We start from the raw sequence: 889 nt of genomic DNA, 5'->3' as shown, positions 1-889 counted from the left end.
TTCCAATTCATTCATGTTTTATTTAGAAATTAAATGTAATGGGGTGATATTGACCGATAAGAGTACATAGGTTTCAGGTGAACATCTCTACAGCATTTGAACTGTTGATTGTGTTGTGTGCCCATCACCCACAGTCAAATCATTTTCTTTGGCTGTATATTCATACTTCTTAATTCATTCATATTTTAAAGGAAGGGAAGCAATATATATATAAAGAAATTGTTTTTATTAAGTGAGAGGCGGGGAGGCAGAGACAGACTCCCGCATGCACCCCGACCAGGATCCACCCGGCAAGCCCCTTACCAGGCGATGCTCTGCCTGTCTGGGCCGTTGCTCCATTGCTCTACAGCTGAGCTATTTTAGCACCTGAGGTGAGGCCACGGAGCCATTCTCAGCACCCAAGGCCAACCTTGCTCAAACCATTTGAGCCATGGCTGCGGGTGGGGAAGAAAGAAAAATGGGGGTGAGGGAGAAGCAGATGGTCACTTCTTCTGTGTGCCCTGACTGGGAATTGAACCCAGGACTTCCACATGGTAGGCCAACACTCTATCGCTGAGCCAACTGGTCAGGGCCAATATAGAAATTAATCCAGAAAAGAGCAGTAGGTTCCAACTTCACTTTTTTTTCCAACTTTATTTTTATTGGATATTCATTCTATAATTCATTGCATGTTTAATATAGCAAGTTGCCATTCTGAGCTGCGTTTGTCTTGTGCTAAGACATTGGCATCCTCTGAGCATCCCAAACCAGATGTCAGGGACTACAGAGTCTGGAAGTTTCTTCACTAGTGGATAAGCCACGCACAGAGACTCCAGACTCAATTGCGTCAGGCTGTCCTGATGCCTACGAACGGAGGGGGAAATGGAGACTGCCTCTTCTCTCCCTGCCT

At 45.4% G+C, this 889-nt stretch overlaps 1 non-coding gene across 1 annotated transcript; it reads right to left on the bottom strand.

The window, feature by feature from the left end:
* Window positions 1-496: 496 nt before the first annotated feature.
* Window positions 497-572, bottom strand: TRNAG-ACC (transfer RNA glycine (anticodon ACC)). Its single transcript has one exon. It is a non-coding gene; the product is annotated as a tRNA-Gly (tRNA).
* Between the last annotated feature and the right edge of the window lie 317 nt (window positions 573-889).

This window comes from Saccopteryx bilineata, chromosome 2 (assembly GCF_036850765.1).
Source record: "Saccopteryx bilineata isolate mSacBil1 chromosome 2, mSacBil1_pri_phased_curated, whole genome shotgun sequence".
Lineage (NCBI taxonomy): Eukaryota > Metazoa > Chordata > Mammalia > Chiroptera > Emballonuridae > Saccopteryx > Saccopteryx bilineata.
This window is presented reverse-complemented; position numbering and strand designations above follow the sequence as displayed.